The 22,559-nt window shown below is 37.6% G+C and overlaps 1 pseudogene; it reads left to right on the plus strand.

Annotated features, from left to right (window-relative positions):
* Positions 1–635: 635 nt before the first annotated feature.
* Positions 636–10,252, plus strand: LOC133673332 (uncharacterized; annotated as a pseudogene).
* Positions 10,253–22,559: the final 12,307 nt, after the last annotated feature.

Below are 22,559 nucleotides of genomic sequence, written 5' to 3' on the forward strand. Positions count from 1 at the left end.
AGACAAAGAACTCCTTGTCTCTCCATATTTACCAGATAGATATATCCCCCCATACACACCTGAGGGTGGACGATCGCCGCGACGTCGCGCACCCCGTGACAGAATGGCGACTCCACTGGGGAAAAAGGTTGTGGACTAAGCTTTGTTTTTGTCTGATTTATTTGTGTTTTCATGTGTTTATTGTTAATTTGCCTTTCCTTTTGTTATCTGCTTATATGCTTTAAATACTTTTACGCAATATTGTTCATGCATTTGTATAAAACTATCACATGCATCACATATTTTGATTATTGAGAGCACACACAAACTTTAAGTTAAGTGGGGGACTAACAGCTTACCTTACGACTTTTAGTCAAGGTTTAAGTTTGTGTAAACCCCAACTCTTCGCTGAGTGCTTAGACTGGTAATGGTTGGTACATGTGCCATCTCATTGCCTACAAGCCCCCATATTGCCTCCACGAGGGCAATCACTGGGATAGCAAGAGACCCTTTTTAGAGACTGAATAGCCAAACTACCATTATCAAGCACAAAAGATTTAGAACCGGCTATAGGGTGTATGCTCCACAAAATACATTTTGCATAAATCAATCTAAACCATAAAGCATTTGGTTTTCAGGTATTTTGAAACGATAAGATGACCATCATTACCAAATTTTCTACTGTGGAATATGGGCAGAATTCTGAATTGTCACAACTATCAGAAGGAAACTGCTCTAGATATAATGCAAGGAAGCTTCCAGTAGTCAAAGATCTGAATTGCATAGCATATGAGATGAAGAAAATATTGGGCCATAGTCAGAGCATTGATGAGGCAGCATTTTTTGGGAAGTATGGGCGATTGTTAGAAATTGCAAGGATAGAAGTATTGAACCCAGCAATCAAAGCCTTGATTAATTTTTGGGATCCCGATTACAGATGCTTTTCCTTTGGAAATGTGGATTTGTGTCCCACTATAGAGGAGTATGGAATGTTGATGGAGTTTCCCAAACACCTACACCGGGTTTATTTTCCTTTGAAAGATGACAAGGTGATTCCTGAATTGTCGAAATTATTGAAGATTCCACATCTGAGCAGATTTTTAGAGAAGAATGGCAGCGGTTTAAAGTGGAAATTTTTGGAAGTTGAATTAGAAAGGAAAAAAGAACAATACGACTCAGTGCTGGAAAGAGACAGGTTAATCGCTCTGGGGATCTATGGTCTTGTGTTGTTTCCAAGCTTAAAAGGGGTTATAAGTCTAGAAGCTGCTGCTACATTCGTGGAATATGAAAATACTCATGTCAACCCTACAACTGCCATATTAGCTGAGACTTTGCTGACCCTCAACCATTTTAGAAAGACAGGGAAAGGCGCAGTAAGATGTTGTACTCAGATATTATACATTTGGATGGTAAGCCATGTTGAAACCAAGAAGCCGATCTTTAATAATTTTTGGTGGTTTAACCAAAAACCCTTGAAGATGGTGGAGGAAGAAGAATGGGGAATCCTGGGTGATCAGGGTTGGATGAAAAAACTGCAAGAGTTACCCAGTAGCAGCTTCAGTTGGAAGGCCCCTTGGGTTAAATCAGTTGATGTCATAGTAAGTTGTGGACAAAAATGCTGGGTACCTTTAATTGGGATCACAGGTTATGTCAGCTATGCTCCGGCTCTGGTGATAAGACAATTAGGTGGCATACAACACATCCCAAGAACTGTGGGACTTGCTGAATTTTTTGGGTTTTTCAAGGATCAATCCGCAAGAGAAGTTCTTGAAACCATCAAACAAGATTGGTGTCATTTGACTGTAATTCAAAAGGAGTCAGAAAGTTTGAGATACCCAAGCTCAAGTGAAGGATATGGAAAATGGAGGAATTTGACCCCGATTGCCGCTCTGAAAAAACCATGTCCTGAAGATGGGCCTTCACAAATTGAAGAAGGGTCATTAAAAAGAAAAAAGATCAGTAATGAGGAAGACCTTATGGAGCAATTAGAAAGGCTCCAAATAGAATTGGGAAAGAGTAAGGGAGATAAAGCAGCATTAGAAAGGATGATGATGGAAGGAGATAAAAGCAGAGTGTTTCTAAACGAACAGCTCGAATCCAGAGATGCGAAAATAGGGGTGTTGGAGCTGCAATTGAGCAAAGGAAAGGCCGTAATAGAAGAATCCGAGAAAGAAAAAGGAAAACTGATTTTAGATTGGATGCAAAGCAGCTCTGAATTGGAAGCATTGAAAGCCGACTTCAACGGCTATCAAGAGAATATCGAGGACAAATTCTTGCATGTTCAAGCGGAGTTGTTGGACCGAATTGAGAAGTATGAGGAGTTAAACAAGAAATACGTGATGAGAGAGAGTCACCTAGCTGAATTACAAGAGTTCGGAAGAAAGGGGAATGAAGAGGAGGTTTTGAAGGCAGGTTTGGCAGCTAAGAAAATTGAAATTAGAACGCTGAAGATGAAGTTTGACAAAGAACGAGAAAAGGTGAAACAATTGACCAAAAAGTTGGAAGTTTCAGAAAAACATAAAGAACAGATCGACACCAACAACCATACCTTGAATCGTAACAACATGTTGCTTATAGAGAAGATGGCCAAAGTAGATGAGCAAATGGATGAAGCTGCCATTCACGCACGGATTATTAGAGCCAATGCTCGAAGGGTAGGAAGGGACATTTTTCGTTATCGACGAAGCTTGGCTGAGACGGACGCCTTCTTAGAGAAAATTGAGAATCGAGGTCTCGCTTTTCTACCAGTGGCTAGAGATATGAATGAAGAGGAAGATTGATGTATTTTTCTTTTTTATTTTGTACCATCTTTTTAAGAGATGTATTAGCCAATATTAATGAAAAGGGGCTTTGACCCATCTTTTGTAAAAAATATAAGCCTACCAAAGCAGCAGCTTGAGCAGAAATTACTCCTGATAAGGAATGCGACAAAAAGAGTCCATGCCCATTACACAAGAGGAATGTTGGCCATCGATCGTTTTTTTTGAAAAAAAAACTCATATGCATTCATACATTGTTTCTTTATCATACATTCATTTACATTTCTTCATACATCCCAGACCGTGAAACATAGGTCCCACATCCAAAATCCACAACACCCGGTCTCGAGCAAGAATGGAGAACGAAGAGAGAGCTCACTTAGAATCACATTATCAGACCGAGTTAGAGTCCGTAAAGAATGAAGTTTCTCGGCTAACCGACTTACTAGAGCAGCTTCTAAGAGCTAAGAATGGGGAGGGAACATCAGCACAACAGCTTGAAGGAGCACCAGCAGTTCACATTCCTCAAACATCTCAAAACCAGGGGGCAAACTCGGCTAATGGGCAGCAGTTTGTGCCTATTACTCCTATTCTACCAACTCATGCTCCAATCACTGTTGACTTAACAGCAGAAGGAACCCCGGATAATAGGTCTCCCAGTCTGATGGACCAGAACAAGTTGTTTGCTTTGGAAGAAAGATTAAGGGCAGTTGAGGGTAATGATTGGTTTGACCCTATGCGAGCAGCTGAAGTGTGTCTGGTACCAAACATCGTGGTACCAAAAGATTTCAGGATACCAGAGTTCATTAAGTACACTGGTTTGGAATGCCCAAACACTCACCTTCGTTCCTACTGCAATAAAATGGCAGAAGTGATCCGCGATGATAAGCTGCTAATCTATTTCTTTCAGGATAGTCTCTCAGGGTCCGCATTGAGTTGGTACATGAGGTTAGATAGTGTCAAGATCAAAAGCTGGAGAGACTTGGTGGAGGCTTTCCTCAAACAGTACAAGTTCAACATGGAAATCGCTCCTGATCGAACAAGTCTAATGGCAATGGAGAAAAGGAGCCAGGAGTCGGTAAGGGCTTATGCGCAAAGATGGAGGGATGAGGCCATGCATGTCCAACCCCCTTTGATAGAAACAGAAATGGTGAGCTTGTTTGCCAATACCTTCAAGGCACCTTATTATGAGCACCTAATGGGTAGCTCCTCTCAACATTTTTATGATGCGGTACGCATAGCTGAGAGGATAGAACAAGGGATTAAAGCTGGGCGAATAGCAATGCCAGTAGAAAAGAAGGGTTTTATTGGAAGAAAGAGGGAAGGTGATATTAACCACTTGGAAGGCGGGTATAGGGGCAAGAAAGTAGATTCCCACAATCCACAAGTACCTACCTCTCAAATCTCACACATGAACTTTAACCAACCTTTTTCCCCCAATCGAACAAATAACCAGTCAAACAACCAAAATCACTACCAAAGACCCTATATAAGATACCCTTCAGAACAACTACCACCACTACCCATGCCTTTGAAGGACATGTACGCCAAACTATTGAGCATTGGGCACATCGCTCCTATCCTTACACTACCATTACAACCACCATTCCCAATTTGGTACAAGCCCGAGTTGACTTGTGAGTATCATGCGGGTAATCCCGGGCATGGGATTGAAACCTGTTACGCTTTCAAGAAAAGGTTGTTGGAGCTTATTAAGATAGGATGGGTATCCTTTGAAGACAAGCCCAATATTAATTCAAACCCGTTGCCTAAACATGCCTCAAGCAGTAGTGGAATAGGCATGATAGAGGTGGGAAATCAATGCAAGATGTTGAAGGTGTCTATGGAAAAGATGTACGACATGTTAGTACGATCAGGATTTCTAGAGGCGAATGTGGGAAGCCATCCGGCGGGAGGTGATTATTGTGAGTTCCATGGAAGAGATGGACACCATATTGAAGATTGCATCGAGTTTCGTGAAAAGACTGCAAAAATGTTAAAAATGGGGCAATTGAGAATTGAACCCATGGAGAGCAGGGGTGAGGTGAGCATGATGGAAGGTCAGGATGAGATGACAGGAGTATGCAGGATCCAACAAACGGCTAATGGGCCCCCAAGGCTAATCTTGGTCAAACCATCTTACACCAAAGGGAATCACAATGCCATGCCTTATAATTATGGTTATACCTCTAACGTTCGAGCCCCTCTTCCTTTGTTCCAGACTGAGATAACTGGTTTGACCAGGAGTGGTCGTTGCTTTACGCCTGAGGAATTGAGGAAGGCAAAGGGCAAAGAAGTGGTAGATTTGGACAAAGCACTAGAAGTTAATAAGCCGGTAACGGAAGAGGAGTCGAATGAATTCTTAAAGTTGATCAAGCATAGTGAATATTGCATAGTAGATCAACTAAAGAAGACTCCAGCTAGGATTTCCCTAATGTCCTTGATACTCAGCTCTGAGCCGCATCGAAACGCCTTGCAGAAGGTACTGAATGAGGCATATGTACCCCAAGACATTGAACATAAAACCATGGAGCATCTAGTGGGGAGGATCCATGCAACTAATTACCTATACTTCACGGCTGATGAACTTGATGCTGAAGGTACCGGACATAACAAGCCCTTATACATTACGGTTAGGTGCAAGGACTGCCTCATAGGAAAAGTACTCATTGATAATGGCTCGGCCCTTAACATGTTGCCAAAGCACATCCTGGAAGAAATGCCGATCGATGAATCCCATATAAAGCCGAGTACTATGATGGCCAGAGCATATGATGGCTCACCTAGGCCAATAATTGGGACTTTAGAAGTGGAGTTATATGTGGGACCATAAATTTTCCTGGTAACACTTCAGGTTATGGATATCCACCCTTCCTATAGTATGTTGTTAGGAAGACCTTGGATTCATGCAGCAGGGGCAGTAGCTTCGTCATTGCACCAATGCCTGAAGTATATCATGAACGGGATGTTGGTAACTGTCAAGGCCGAGGAGACAGTATCCATGATAAAGAATGTGGTTGTGCCTTTTATCGAAGCAGGTGATTGCAAGGATAACAATATCCATGCCTTTGAGATTGTGAACACTGACTGGGTGCCGGAGAACACAGTGTTAAGAAGGCCAAGGATCTCAGAAGCAGCAAGGATGGCAAGTCTATGCTTTTTGGACCACGGGATCCCATTTCAGTATAACCTCATTATCGGGATACCAGGAGGGGTTAGTCCGACAATGATGAAAAATGCTGCTCAAAGATTTGGGTTAGGGTATCAACCTAACCAGGAGGATTATCGGTGGGTTGCTGGTCGACGAAGGGCAAGAAGGATGGCTAGAATTAAAGGAAGAGAGCTTGAAGAAGAAAAGCTAGAAATCCCTCCCCTTAGTATGTCATTCCCAAAAGCTGCATACATAATGCAACATGATAAAGAAGCCGAAAGCCTTGATCAAGAGCTATCAAACATGAGCATAAATACCTTGGGAGAAAACAAGGTAAAAAGAAGATGACATGAAGACGGTAGCAAGAAGGGGAGATGAAGCACTCCCACAACTGACGGTCTACACCATAGAAGAAGTCTCCGCCAAGACCTTTGTGCGCAAGTTGGCTCCGGACGAGAAGTTTCAGAACTAGGTGATCCAAGAAGCTCCAGTAGTTTTTAAAATGTAAACCCACTTTGGTCGTCTTAACATGCTTTTGTCATTGCTTTGTTTGGTTTTTTCTCTCTAGTCGACAATCAAGGCTCAATTGTCGGCTAGATTTTATGTTTGTCATGGAGCCCACCTTTTCTTTAAATAAATTATAAGATCATGCACTTTTCACAAATTGCCTTCTTTTCTTATGCATTTACACCAAACACTTCCCGCTTTCAGGAATCCTGAAAGCGGATCTCCTACAACATCACATACATTTAGCATCAAGAATAAATGGCCAAACTTGAACGAACATGTGATAGCTATGGAAGAAGAAGAGTTGGATGAAAGCAATATCAGTGAATTCACCAAGCTAGTAGAACAACAGGAATAGACTTGGAAACCTGCTGCAGAGGAACTCGAAACCATCAATGTAGGCAGTGATCAGTTCAAGAAGGAGTTAAAAATAGGTACCCTAATTACTTCTGAGCAAAGGATAAAAATGATTGCCCTATTACAAGAATATTCAGATGTCTTTGCTTGGTCCTATGAAGATATGCCTGGTTTGGATATAAATATTGTAGTACATAAGATACCGTTGGAGGAAGGTTGTAAACCAGTCAAGCAGAAGCTGAGGAGGGCCCACCCGGATGTCTGGATGAAGGTCAAGACAGAACTCGAGAAGCAATGGGATGCTGACTTTCTAGAAGTAGTTAGGTATCCACAATGGGTATCTAACATTGTTGTGGTGCCTAAGAAAGAGGGGAAGATTAGAGTGTGCGTGGATTTTCGGAATTTGAATAAAGCTAGTCCCAAGGATGATTTTCCTCTACCACACATAGATGTTTTAGTGGACAACGCTGCCCGGAGTTCTACATATTCCTTTATGGATGGTTTTTCAGGATACAACCAGATAAAAATGGCTCCGGAGGATAAGGCGAAAACAACTTTTGTCACACCTTGGGGAACATTCTGCTACAAGGTCATGCCATTTGGATTGAAGAATGCAGGAGCGACCTATCAAAGAGCAATGGTGACTTTGTTCCATGACATGATGCACAAGGAAATTGAGGTGTATGTAGACGACATGATTGCCAAGTCTAAAAGGGGAGAGGATCATGTTGAAATTTTGAGGAAGTTGTTTGAGAGGTTGAGGAAATATGAACTAAGGCTTAATCCTGCAAAATGTTCATTCGGAGTTAAGTCGGGCAAGCTGTTAGGATTTGTGGTAAGTGATAGAGGTATAGAGGTGGATCCAGATAAAGTAAGGGCCATCCAAGCCATGTCATCCCCCAAGACGGAGAAAGAAGTAAGAGGATTCTTGGGAAGGTTAAACTACATTGCTCGGTTTATAGCTCAGCTAACAACAACGTGTGAACCTATATTCCGACTACTAAGGAAAAAGAATCCTGGAACCTGGAATGAGGAGTGTGAGGAGGCATTCAATAAAATCAAGCATTATTTACAAAATCCACCTTTACTGGTTCCTCCGGTATCAGGAAAGCCTTTAGTATTATATCTCACAGTAACTGAAGCAGCCATGGGATGTGTATTAGGACAGCATGATGAAACCGGAAGGAAGGAAAGAGCCATTTATTACTTAAACAAGAAATTCACCGAATGTGAGTCTAGATACACGGAGATAGAAAGACTTTGTTGTGCATTGGTGTGGGCGGCAAAGAGGTTGCGACATTATATGTTATACTATACCACTTGGTTAATTTCAAAAGTGGATCCTCTAAGGTATATTTGTAACAAGCCCTTTCTCTCAAGTCGAATTGCAAGGTGGCAAGTTCTATTAGCAGAATATGACATAGTATATATGACAAGGAAAGCCGTGAAAGGAAGTGCAATCGCGGACCATCTGGCCGATAATGCTGTCGAAGATTACGAACCGTTGGATTTTGACTTCCCTGATGAAGATATATTGTCAATAGAGAAAGAAGAAGAGAAGACAGATTGGTGGACGATGTTTTTTGACGGTGCAGTGAATGTATATGGTAATGGGGCCGGTGCGGTAATAATCTCTCCTGATAAGAAACAGTATCCAGTTTCGGTTAAACTGCATTTCGAGTGCACCAACAATACAGCCGAGTATGAAGCTTGTATCCTCGGCTTGGAAGCGGCATTAGAGTTGAAGATAAAGAAGATAGATGTATACGGAGATTCAATGTTGATTATTTGTCAGGTTAAAGGGGAATGGCAAACCAAGGAGGAAAAGTTGAGGCCGTACCAGGAATACCTATCCAGGTTAGCAAAGGAATTTGAAGAAATTAGATTCACCCATCTGGGAAGGGAAGGGAACCATTTTGCAGATGCTTTGGCCACGTTAGCTGCTATGACTACCATTGATCCCAAGTGCAAGGTACAACCGGTACACATTGACATTAGAAACGACCCAGCTCACTGTTGCTTAGTTGAAGGAGAGATGGACGGACAACCTTGGTATTATGATATCAAGAACCTTGTGCAAAATCATGAATATCCGGTGGGAGCTTCCAAAACAGATAAGAAAACCTTGAGAAGGTTGGCTATAGACTTCTATTTAGATGGAGAGATTTTGTACAAAAGATCATTTGATGGAACCCTGTTAAGGTGTTTGAATGAGGAAGATGCTAGAAAGGCATTACGGGAAGTTCATGAGGGGATTTGCTCAACCCATGCTAGCGGACATATGATAGCGAGGAAAATCCAAAGGGCTGGCTATTTTTGGATGACACTAGAGAAAGACTGTATCGACTATGTCAGGAAATGTCATAAATGTCAAGTTTACAGTGACAGGGTCAATATGCCGCCAGCTCCTTTATTTAATCTGATATCTCCTTGGCCGTTTGCAATGTGGGGAATCGACGTGATCGGTCCTGTTAACCCAAAAGCTAGCAATGGTCATAGATTCATCCTTGTAGCTATTGACTACTTCACAAAGTGGGTGGAAGCCAGTTCATATGCCCACGTAACACAGAACGTAGTGAAGAGGTTTATAGAGAAGGACTTGATTTGTCGATATGGTCCTCCAGAAAAGATAGTGACAGATAATGCGCAGAATTTTAATGGCAAAATGATAGCAGAGTTGTGTACTAAATGGAAAATCAAGCATTCGAATTCTTCACCATACCGACCAAAGATGAATGGTGCAGTAGAAGCCGCCAACAAGAACATCAAGAAGATTATTCAGAAAATGGTAGTCACATATAGAGATTGGCATGAGATGTTGTCATTCGCCCTTCATGCATACCGCACTACAGTCAGGACCTCGACGGGGACAACCCCATATTCTCTGGTGTACGGTATGGAGGCAGTGATGCCTTTGGAAGTAGAGATCCCGTCGTTAAGAGTGTTGATAGATTCAGAATTAGAGGAGGCCGAGTGGGCCAAAGTGAGATATGAGCAACTGAACTTGATCAGCGAAAAGAGGATAGCTGCAATATGTCATCACCAACTTTACCAGAAACAAATGGCCAAGGCATATGATAAAAAGGTTAGACCGCGGTTGTTTCAAGAAGGGGATCTAGTACTGAAGAAAATATTGTCGTTACCTGGAGACGATCAAAGCAAATGGGCACCGAATTACGAGGGTCCTTACGTAGTAAAGAAGGCATTCTCAGGAGGAGCGCTGAAGTTGGCTAGAATGGATGGAGAAGACCTAGCTCGACCTGTGAATTCTGACTCTGTAAAAAGATATTATGCTTGATGTAGGCTCCTAAATCAATAAAGCAAAGTTTGGCCATTGACTTCTTTCTCTTTTGCATTGATCTCACAACAATCATTTTTGCATTAATCCCAATAGTGCATGTCTTGTTGTTATCACACCTAAAAAGTTTAGCATCGGCTGAACGAATTTCTTCTCCATACAAAAGCCTAGGCTATAATCACACCCCTACACTGGGGGCAATAAGAGATGTTTTCATGAAATTTTTTCCGTGTTTAAAATGTACGGAAGCCTATAGATTTGAAAACCAAGCTAAAGCATTTGACAAAAGCATGACAAAGAGGCAACGACAAGTCATACGGACTACTTGAAGAAAGTCAGAGACAACACTAGAGATGAATCCAGCATACGACGTCAAAAGCAAGCGGCCAAGGAGAACAAGAAGAAGAGGATGGGGCCTATGTTTCAAAACCAGGTACGAATGCATGCATGACATCTAATCATAAATCATTGCATATATGCTTTCTGGATCATTACAGGAGGAGTTCTTAATACATTCCAGCAAGATTGGAGACGAAGAAAGAATCATAGTGGGCGATAGCAAAGAATCACGGTTTCGAACTATAGTGGATTCTGGGACAACAAGAAGAACAAGACAAAGAGAGAAAATGAAAAGTTTTGAACCCTGCCATCAGGAAGAACGACATCGACATCAGCTTTGGTAATAGGGAATCGCCAGACGGGATTCCAAGTTGTTTGAGATCGCCAGAAGGGATCTCGTATTTCGATATTTGTCAAAGGAGGTCGCCAGAAGGGACCTCATATGTCAGCTTTGAATAAAAGGAATCGCCAGATGGGATTCCAAGATTGAAGGAGATCGCCAGAAGGGATCTTGTGTTTTACTATTTGGAGGTCGCCAGATGGGACCTCGTATTTCATTTGAATAAAAGGAATCGCCAGATGGGATTCCAAGTTAAAAGAGATCGCCAGAAGGGATCACGTGTTTCGCTATTCAGAGGTCGCCAGATGGGACCCCGTATTACATGTTGAATAAAAAGGAATCGCCAGATGGGATTCCAAGTTGAAGGAGATCGCCAGAAGGGATCTCGTGTTTCACTATTTGGAGGTCGCCAGATGGGACCTCGAAAAAGGAAAAAAGAAAAAAAAAAGAAAGAAAAAAGGGGAATCGCCAGATGGGATTCCAAGTTAAGGGAGATCGCCAGAAGGGATCTCGTGTTTCGCTGTTTGGAGGTCGCCAGATGGGACCTCGTACTTCGTTTAAATAAAACGAATCGCCAGATGGGATTCCAAGTTAAAAGAGATCGCCAGAAGGGATCTCGTGTTTCACTATTTTGAAGGTCGCCAGATGGGACCTCGTTTTTTAATAAAAGGAATCGCCAGATGGGATTCCAAGTTAAAGGAGATCGCCAGAAGGGATCTCGTGTTTCGCTATTTGAGGTCGCCAGATGGGACCTCGTATTACATGTTGGTTAAAAGGAATCGCCAGATGGGATTCCAAGTTGAATAAAGGAGATCGCCAGAAGGGATCTCGCATTTCACTATTTGGAGGTCACCAGATGGGACCTCGTAAAAAGAAAAAAAAAGAAAAAAGGGAATCGCCAGATGGGATTCCAAGTTGATTAAAAGAGATCGCCAGAAGGGATCTCGTATTTCGATATTCATCACAGGAGGTCGCCAGATGGGACCTCATATTTCATGTTGGTTACAAGGAATCGCCAGATGGGATTCCAAGTTGATTAAAGGAGATCGCCATAAGGGATCTCGTGTTTCGTTACTTGAGGTCGCCAGATGGGACCTCATATTACATGTTGAATAAAAGGAATCGCCAGATGGGATTCCAAGTTGATTAAAGAAGATCGCCAGAAGGGATCTCGTGCTTCACTATTTGGAGGTCGCCAGATGGGACCTCATATTTTCATGTTAGTAAAAAAGAGAAGATAAATAAAGGAATCGTCAGATGGGATTCCAAGTTGAGATTGTTATAAAAGACAAGCATCAGATCAATCAAGCTTCAACCAGATCAGTTCTGGGAGTTCTGTTTTGGGATTTATCTTTATAAAACTTACTGCGCAAAATCTCTGCTCCGTAAGCATTATAAAGAGGGGGCATCTGTTGTAACCCATTTTTGGGTCCCCCACAAAATATATATATATATATATATATAGCCAAAGGAGGTTAAGAAAAAATAACAGGAGGCAGAAGCGCTCAGAAAATTGTCGGAAAATTGTTCAATGAGGTTAAAAATACGAAGATTGGATTTTTGACAGTATATTATTGAAGGAGGAGAGCCCTGTTGAGAAGGAAAATTTGGATTGGAGGAGAAAAGCCCAAATTTGGATGTTTTTGGATTTAATTGGATTTTTAAATGATTTTATAGGGAATTTGATTGCAAGAAAAATTGATTTTTAAGTCAATTTGGGCTTTAATTGGAAGAAATTTAAGTTCTGGGGCCAAAATATATTTTTTAGGAATTTATTAAGTCAAATCAGGGGCTTAATTGCATAAATATTGAAGTTTAAGGGCCAATTAGGGACTTAATTGAAGAAATCCGAAACCAGGGACCAAATTGAAGAAGGCGCGTAAGTATAGGGGCTGGAATTAATTGATTCAGGGGCCTAATTGAAGAAATTGGAAGTTATTTGATCAATTAAGGGCTCAATTGCATAATTCAGAGGCCAAGGACCAAAGTGAAAAACGCGGCCAAATATAGGGACGGGGTTCGAATTCGGCAGGGATGCAATTGAAGGGACAAAAGATGATTGAGGGCTGCTTTGTAAATTGACACGTTTTGGCGTTTTGCAGGTTTTAAATGAAACGGCGCGTTTTCTCCAAAACGACGCCGTTTCATCCGTTCAAAAAAAAAAAAAAAAAAAAAGAGGGCAGAACGGTGTCATTTTGAACGACACTGTTCATCTTTCTTCTTCCCCCCGAAACAGACAGCGGGGAAGAGGGAAAACGATGCTTTTTTTTGAATTTTTGCCGGCCCCCTCTCTTTCTCTCGCCTGGAGCCCACCGACCGAACACAATGGCCGACCACCCACCGCGCACCACCCGCCGAACCTCGACAGCCGCGCCCATGGCCGACCAGCCGGCTGCCCCCCCCATGTGAGCTGTAAAAAGCCATGCCCTTGGCTCTATAAATGGGATCCAAGGACGCTGAACCGAAGGGGAGGAGGGAGGAAGAAGAGACCCGAAAGAGGGAGAAAAAACGAAAAAACAGAGGAGAGAAAGGGAAGACCGAGAGAGAGGACCAAGAGAGGCGAAAAAAAAAAGAGAGAAAAAAAAAAAGAAAACAGACCGAGAGAAGAGAGGGAAGGGAAGAAAGAAAAAAGACCGAAACATTGAAAGAGCAAAGGAAGAGTTGAAAACTTGAGGGAAACCAAACCGGGGAGGGTCACTGGAAAATACCGAAAAACAGAGCACCGCCGCTGCTGCCTGGAGCCGCCGTCCGTGAGCCACGACACCGCCACCGGCCTCCGCCACAGCACCGCCAGAAACGCAGCAAGCCGCCGCCTACTCCGCGCCAGGTAATTTTTCTTCTCCTCCGTTGCTGCATTTGGTGTTTGTTTCCTGCATGCAGAACGAATAACGTTCTGCATGCAGGAGGGTGGAGGGGAAAATAATTCCCCCCCGCCAGCATTGTTGCTGGGCCAGGCTAGTCCTGGCCCAGCCTAATCTTCTGGGCCGGGTCCGGCCCAGAAGAAAGTAATAGTTTTTTTGGGCCGAAATCGGCCCAGTAAATTCTGGGCCGAAATCGGCCCAACACTTGGGGCTGAGACCGGCCCAACCCAGTCGGTTGGGCCGGCCCAGCCCGATTTAATATTATATATATTATCTTTTATATTAGTTATATATATATATATGTGAAAAAATTTGAGAAAATTCTGCAAAAATTATTTAAAAAATATGTTTCTTTTTCTGTAATTTTATTATTGTATTTTGACCAACATTGTATTGTTTTTTATACTGTAAAGATACAAATCCGGTATTAAAATACCCGGTTTCGTCAAAGCGTCAAAGATTTCAAAAAAATGTCTTTTACTTTTCAAAAATTTCCTAAATATTTTTAAAAATATTGTTGATTTTTCAGCATTTTTTTTATCAAAGTGGATTAATATTTGGTTATATTTTTATACCGTAAGAATATCAACCCGATATTAAAGTACCCGATTTGCGTCAAAACAACAAAAAAAAAAATATACATAATTAAAAAATGTTTTGTTTTAAAATACGGCCTAGTCTCTCCAATATATATATATAAATATTACAACATCATATTTTTCATACAACAAAGAAAAATTCAAAACGATATATGTATTAGCATGCATTTTGGCTTTAATAACCAGTTTATTCAAGCCATGAGAACTAGGCCAATATTTCAAAAATTCTAAAAAATCTTTTTGTTTTATTTTTTAGATATGGGATTATGAATTTGTACACAAAACTTTTTCCTGATATTAAATATGTTTTTTTGTCATAGACATTAGCACGGTTAGGTTTTACCCGATAAGATAAGGACCTCCTTATTGAGGAGGACTTTTCTTGAACCATAGATGGACCAACAACTAGAAAACACAACGGGACCTTGATTTTATCAGACAAACAAACAAAGCAGCTTACCCTAGGTAGGGCGTATTTGGGGTGCTAATACCTTCCCTTTACGCAACCAGTCCCCGTGCCCGATCTCTGAGACCAGTTAGGGTTCCTAGTGACCAAAATACTAGGTGGCGACTCCCACACCATTTTTTTATTGCTAAGAGACAAAGAACTCCTTGTCTCTCCATATTTACCAGATAGATATATCCCCCCATACACACCTGAGGGTGGACGATCGCCGCGACGTCGCGCACCCCGCGACAAGCTCTACTTTGTATGTTTCAATGATATTGTAGACTTGTTTTGGTGTTATATTGTATTCTTAGATTTTGATTAATGCATAAAAATAGTTTTTCTTTGTTCAATCTTTTTTTAAGTTTATATGGCTATATTATTAGATGTTAAGAAGATATGTTTCTGATTGTTTTTTATAGAATGAAGTAGTTTTTGAATCTTTCAAAAGTGGCAATAGGCTTTAGAAGTTTGTTTTGATGCATGCCCTTGTTTTTTCTAGGTTTGTGTAAGTTCTATTAACTGTTAAAATACAAATTTAAATATTAAATTATTAAATATACCTGTTTAGCTTTGATGGTTTTAAAAATTAAAACCTTATACATGTTTTCTATAATTTGTTTTTTATTATTATTTATTTTGATTTAAACATGTGTAACTATGGCAACGTGGTTTTAGGAACAAAAGGCCAAAGGTTAAGAGGCCAAAAAGGCCAGTTCTTGGTTGAACAACATTTCTAAGCAGATTCTGTGCAATGTTATTCGTATGAACATTGTCTTAGCTACTTGATTTTTACCATTTTTTCTTTGCTTATTTACATCAACGTCTTCGCATGAGTTCATTAATCAATAATTTAGAGTTAGTTTGCATCAATAATCATGATTTTTTAGTTTTAATCCTAGGGTTTTGTTTTTGTATCGAAATCTGGTTTTATCAAATCGTGATTATTAGGTGATAATCGTTTATGTTTGATACTTTATTATTGTTCAGTGATTGATTTCAAATATGTCTATGTCTTTAGTTTATTCATACGTAGTTTGGATTTTCGACTTATGTTGTTGGGCTTGTTTTTTATGTTCTTCATTTGTTATTCGTGTTCTTGAGTTTTTTGGGTTTTGATTCATTTGTGACAAAAAATTTCATGTTTTTTACAAGTTTGATTTGTTTTGCGTTTTGGTTTTAGTTCTGGTTCGGTTTATGGTCCAACCAAAGATTTCAAGTTAATCTGATTAGGTCAAATTCAGGTTAGAAGGGTAAGGCTTTGTTTTGTTTTCAACTTTTTTTATAAAGGAATTTTTTTAGCTTAAAGGCGTATTTGACAAACATGCTCATATGCCTACTTTGACAGTTTTATTTAAAGAAAAATGGTTTTTTATCAAACAAAACTTTAAAAAATAATTATAAAATATTTCTTTATTAAATAAATAAACTATTTTCTTGCATATGGCTAAAAATCATTAAAAAAAATAAATATTTAAGCATGTCTAAAAAATATAAATAAACAGTTTTCTTATATATGACCAAAAATCCTAAAAATATATATTTAAGCATGTCTAAAACATAAAAATAAAAAATATTTGTGCATGTGTAAAAATACACAAAGTATTGTATGGATTCAAGAACCAGCTTGTAAAATCCCAAAGAATTCTAGCCTATATTTTAAAATATTAAAAACTTATTTTTGGCAAAGAAATATAATATTCACTTTTGATATAAGAACAAAACAAACCTATAAAGGGTAATAAACAGTATATTTTTAGGAATAATAATTTATTATTCACCTTTAATATAAAGATAAAAAAACTTAAATAGAGATTAATATCCAAAATATTATTAGAAGTAATACAACTCATTCACTTCTAATATATGGATAAAAATTACAAAGAGTTTTATCTGAAATATTATTTGGAATGACACAATAGCCAAAATTTCCAAGTTTATCCTAGAAAAAAACCTCAACAATAATTGGAGATATTTTAACTTGTGTCTCATAGTACAAAAGTCATAGACATCAGAAATACCAAAGATAAATGAAAAAAAAAATCATTGAATCTCTTTGGATTAGTAAATATGGTTTCATTTGTGGTTAATAAGCTATGAATAGACTTATTTTCTTTAGACATCTTTCAGACCCAAATTCTCGACCTCAGAAACTAGAGTTTATTTGTCATAGCAATCTCATCTACACTTATAGAAATAGAAACATCATTAGACTATAGCAACCACAAACAAAGAAAAATAACGCAACTTACCTCATGTAAGGTGTACTATGGGTGCTAATACATTCATTTTACGTAACCAGTCCCTTGCCTAGAATTTATAAAGACCAGTTAAAGTTTCTAACAATCATAATATTAGATGGCAACTTCTTATCCAGCCAAAGACCTCTTAACCAACCTAAAAAGGGTTGTCACGACATTGTGCTCTCGCGAAGGGTACGACATAGAGCAAGGCTTTAAAAGCAAATTACATCCCTTTATCTTTTAGTTTTTATGTTATTTCACCATTGTCATCATCTAGAATCTAGTTGCGATAAAATTAAAAATAAACAAGAGATTGGTTGATTATTTAGAAATAAAACTTGTGAGAAAGAGTTTGCTCTTACTTGGTTTCTCATGGAACTACTCTGACTTATCGAAGAATTAACTAGGCTTCGTGGTTGATTATTTTTTATACTTCTCGTTCGCATCTGTTTATAGATGTTAGGTGGGGATTTGTTTTCTATAGTCTCGGTGCCTCAATACAAGTTTGTTATATCAAGCTCAATTATAAGCCTGGATTTAGTTTTCTTGAAAAAGATTGATTTGACCATGAGTTTTTGAATTTTCATATCCACATGGTTCGCATCACTAGATTTATGGGCAACATGGCAATGATATTTTACTATGGCGGAGTACAAATTACAAATCACTCAATCTCTCTACCATTATCACAAAACAATACCCAGAAATATACTATTACTCTTGTATTTCAAGAATTTATACAAGAGTTCACTTTATACTTTTCACTGGTGTTTTTCTTTCCTTTTCACTAGTGATTTTCTCTTTATTAACAATACTCTAAAAGGTGTGGGGAAAGTATTGTAGCTTTCCCCACGCTTTGTATTTTCGTTGTAAATGCATCAGTGTTTCACTATGCACTGCACAGTGAAACTTGAGCTGTATTTTTTTTGTTTGTTTTCCAATTTTTTTTGTTTTTTATGCCTTTATGTTTTTTTTTTTGCTTTTTTCTGTGTGTTTTTTTCTTTTAATGAATTTTTTTTGTTTAATTTAGTTTGTTAATGTTAATTTTTTTATTTAGTTATTAAACTTTCATGATACGGATCTCGGGTTTAACGGGTTAACCTGGTTTGATGAGTTAACCTGGAATTTTTTTTATTTTTTTATTTTTAATGAATTTTTTTCTTTTAGTTTAGTTTGTTAATGTTAAATTTATTCCTATTTAATTATCAGACTTTCATGACACATATCCTGGGCTTTACGGATTAACCTGATTTGACTGGTTAACCTAGTTAATTCTGGATTAACCCATCAATTTTTTTTTTCTATTTAGTTATCAAACTTTGATGACGCGAATCTCAGGTTTGACAATTTAACCTGGTTTGAAGGGTTAACCCAGTGAATTCAGATTTTTTTTCTTTTTCTTCATTAGTTTTTTTTCTTCCTATTGGTTTTTTTCTTTATTTTTTTCTTTTTAATTGATCTTTTTAATTATCACACTTTTATGACACAACTTTTTAGCCAAACCCACATCCAAGGCTCTTGGGTCCGGTGTTGCAGCCAGACTCGCTTCAACTTGAGTCATATAAGTTTAATAATATTATTAATATTATAAATATTACTCTTGGGTCAAGCGTTGCAGCTAGACTCAAGGCTCTTAAGTATATCTTTAAAAAAAGACTTAACACTCTTAGATTTTAGCCTTTTATATTTTTTATGCAAGAAAAAAAATTAACCCGTCGCGTATGCTTTTGTTTTTTTTCCTTTCTTTTTCTTTTCCTTTTTAAACCTTTTACTATGGATTACACTGTGCAGTCCACAATAAAAAAAACTGATGCCTTTGGTTTTTTTTTCTATAGTTTCTTAATATTAAATTTTTTCTATTTAATTATCAAACATTCATGACACGAATCTCAGGTTTGACGGGTTAACCTTGCTGATTCAGATTTTTTTTCTTTTTCTTCATTAGTTTTTTTCTTCCCGTAGGTTTTTTTCTCTTTATCTTTTCCTTTTTCATTAATCTTTTTTTTTAATTTAGTTCGTTAACATTAAATATTTTTTCTATTTAATTATCACATTTCCATGACACGAATCCAAGGTTTGACGGGTTAACCTGATTTGGCGGGCTAACCTGGTTAATTCAGATTTTCTTTTTTTTCCTCATTAGTAAAAAGGTTGATGCCTTTTGTTTGTTTTTATTTTTTTTTCATTTTTAATTAATTTTTTCATTTAATTTAGTTTGTTAATGTTGAATTTTTTTCTATTTAGTTATCAAACTTCATGACATGGATCTCAGGTTTGACGGGTTAGCCCAATTAATTCTGGGTTAACACGTCAATTTTTTTTCTATTTAGTTATCAAACTTTCACGACACGAATCCAAGGTTTGACAGGTTAACCCAGTTAATTCAGATATTTTTTCTTTTTTTCATTAGTTTTTTTTTCTGTTGGTTTTTTTCTTTTTTTTTTCTTTTTAATTAATCTATTTAATTATCACATTTTTATGACACGACCTTACAGCAAGACCCACATCCAAGGCTATTGGGTCTGGTATTGCAGTCAGACCCACTTAAACTTGGATCATGCAAGTTTAATGTTATTATTAATATTATAAATATTACTCTTGAGTCAAGCGTTACAGTCAAACCCAAGACTCTTGGGTATAGTTTTGTAGAAAGACCTAACACTTTTAAATCTTAGTTTTTATATATATAAAAAATTAACTTACAACATCGCGCGGGTCATATAACTAGTTTTTTACGAAAACTTGTTGCTCAAAACAATAAATGAGTGCTCTGTAAATAAGAGCTTCACGGACTTGGCACAGGGACGAAATTTATAATTGTACAGATTTGTTAGGTGCAAAAAAAAGGTAGATTTCATGGTTCGCCGCTGCATTAAATGGCGGTGGCTGTTGGCATAACATGGCTCCATTGGGAGCCAGTTCCTAACAAAATTGAATATTATGGATTATGGATTACGACACCCATTCCTTCCTGCTCATCCCATATCCTTATCGCTGGAAAAAAAAAATTAAAAAAAAATCAATTAAAACACTTAAACAATCTTGAGAATTCTTTTTTCCGATCTGGTCAAAAGTAAGCCATCGTTACATATACTTGAGAATTCAGAAGGCATTAGTTTTCTCTTGCAATGGCGGATCTGACCAGAATCTAGGAAGGCAATGTCAATAATATTGTACTATTCATCGTATTGTTCATGGACGTAATATTTTATTTACAAATTGATCATTTTTTAATCAGATCGAAAAGATATTTGATGTGCATTAAGTGTTCTTAAGCAGTATATGACTATCATGTTTCCATAAAGTCACCTAATTAAATAAATTTGGTCACCGCTAGGAACAAGATTGTAATTTTTAAAAGTCTATGGGCCAAAATGTAATGTTATTCAAAGCACAGAGGGGCTACCGACCTCCCGTCTTCCGCTGTCCCTTCAAGGATCCGCCACTGTTCTTTTGACCTAGCTTATTTTAATTTACTAGAGATTTTGGTTAATAATTTACAGCATAAGACAAGTATTTAAAACTTGTTCTGCGTATCCTTCACAGATAATGGATGTCGAACCCTCGTCACCCTGGTCGTCACGTCGAGGCAACTTTTCCGGACAGGATTTGGAAGGCTTTTTCTTTATTTAAGGTACTGGTTTTCTTCAAAGAATCTAGGCACAGAATGGGTCATATAAAAGAAATATATTAACATTTTTCATATCCCTTACTTCATATAGGTTACATTGTTTTTTTTATTATATGGTATGATCCCATTATATTTATTTCTACTAACCTACTATAACAGGTTTTTTATGATGAACAAACCCTAGTTTTATAAGTCAAGAACTTGATTTGAAAAGGTAAAATATCCTCTTTTATTGTTAAGGATTTTTTAGGGGTAAAATTAGAATTTTAAAAAAATAGACCACAATTCTTTGAAATTTTAAAAACTTGTTGTAAAATTCTTGTAATTTTTCAAAAAATATGCAAAAATATTTTAAATTTTCGTTGAAAAAAATGCTCAAATAACTTTAGGAATTTTTGGCCATATGCAAGAAAAAAAAATAATTTTTATTTATATATATATATTTTTTAAAATTTGTTTGGCAAAATCCCTTTTTTTTCTTGTAATAAAATTACCTAAAATAAGCCTAATGGGTGTTCGTTAAACACACCTTTAAACCAAAGACTCTTTAATAAAAACATTACTAAGCAAACAAGGTATTAAAATCCTTGAACCCAGATTTTTTTTGCTAGGTCAACCTGACCGAGTTGACCTAACCAGGTTGACCTGAAAGTTTTTGTTAGACCATAAACCAACCCAAAAATCTTAGTTTGACCCCAAAAACAAAACCAAAGTTTTTTAAAAAAATAAACAGCAAAAAAATCAAAAATTCTTGAACAAAATGGATCAAACACAAAAAAAATAAAAAAACACGAAGAACACTAAACATAAACCCAGCAATGTCAATTGTAAATCAAACCAGATTTGGTCAAAATGAAGGTATATGAATATTGCAAATCATACAAAGATTAATAATTTAGCATCCAATCACTTTGATTTTCACATAAACATCACGATTTTTTACTTGATCTTGAGGGAAGTGTTGTAAACCCTTGATAAGGACACCTCGAAAAGGCTTTGTATGTTAACACACAAAAAATAGATTGGTTTTTACATAATAATTGCATTGACAGGGCTAACTAGGTTGCCCACTTTCGAGGCCTCGTCACAGCACTTCTGATGTCATCGTCGCCTGAGACCACTTGAAATTTGTAGAGAGTATGCACATCTTTTATTTAAATCCAACCGTGCTCAATTTGAAGTTATATAGCTCTACATTCATGCGTTTGAAGTTGTCAACTCGATTAACCAAAATAATCAAAAACAAGGGCATGTCAACTGAATAACGTGTCACTCACCTTCTCTTCTTTAAGCATGAATGATGCGTCGTATAAGGTTATTGATTTGGGATTGAAACAATTGAATTCTTCCAATTTCTCTTAATTGAACTCATAATCGCCTCCAAACTTTTAATTTCATGCAATTTCACCAGTGACAAACTCATTTATCAGCCTCTAAGTTGGCTGCCCTTTTCATTTTGGTTCTTAATCCTGAATTTGTGCATTTTAACTCTCAATTGACCAACAAATTTATAATTTTTTTCAATTTAGCCCTTGATTTGGTCAATTTAAAGCCCCTATATTCACGCACCTTTTTCCAGTTTAGTTCTTGGTTTTGGATTTCTCTAATCAAGTCTCCAATTGCCCATAAAACTTTAATATTTATACAATAAAGCTCTTGATTTGATCAAATTTACTCCTAAAAGTTGAAATTCAACCCCCAAACCTCAATTTCTTCCAATTAAAGCTTAAATTGATTTTAAAAATTATTTTTTCTTTCAATTAAAACCTCAATAAATTCAAGTAAACCTTGAAAAAATTAATTAAGTCCTTAAACATCCAATTTTAAATTTTCCTTCTCAAATTGAATTTTCGTTGCCAACAGGATCTTCATCAATCAAAAATACATTGCTAAATTTTTCAATCTTGTATATTTGATGTTTCTCAACCAGTTTTCAGCAATTTTCTAGGCATTCTGACACACTCTTCCCACTAACATATGTTTTTTATTTTTTTTTAATATCTTTTGATTTTTTTGTACTCTTTTTTTTTTCTAGAGCTCCAGAATA

The sequence above is a fragment of the Populus nigra genome, chromosome 14 (genome assembly GCF_951802175.1).
Source record: "Populus nigra chromosome 14, ddPopNigr1.1, whole genome shotgun sequence".
NCBI lineage: Eukaryota > Viridiplantae > Streptophyta > Magnoliopsida > Malpighiales > Salicaceae > Populus > Populus nigra.